This window comes from Canis lupus, chromosome 1, assembly GCF_003254725.2.
Source record: "Canis lupus dingo isolate Sandy chromosome 1, ASM325472v2, whole genome shotgun sequence".
Classification (NCBI taxonomy): Eukaryota; Metazoa; Chordata; class Mammalia; order Carnivora; family Canidae; genus Canis; species Canis lupus.
In genome coordinates, this window is record NC_064243.1 from 112,676,235 (window position 1) to 112,676,590 (window position 356).

Sequence of the window (356 nt, forward strand, 5' to 3'; positions counted from 1 at the left end):
ACATAAGGGAAGGAGATGTTGCCTCTCTCACTGCAACACAAATGAAGCTTGAGGACATCAAGCTAAGTGAAATAAGCTGGACTCAAAAAAACAAATACTGTGTGATCCCACTGCTATGAGGTTCCTAGAGTGGACAAGAAAGTAGGATGTTGGTTGCCAAGGGCTGGGGAGTTGTTTAATGGGTCCAGTCTCAGGGTTATAAGATAGAGAGTTCTGCAGATGGACAGTGGTGATGGTTGTACAACAGGTGGATGGATTTACTATCACTGAGCTGTACGCTTAAAATGGCTAAAATGGTAAATTTTATTATATACATGTTGCCACATTAAAAAAAATTGTTCAATACTCAGGTGAAA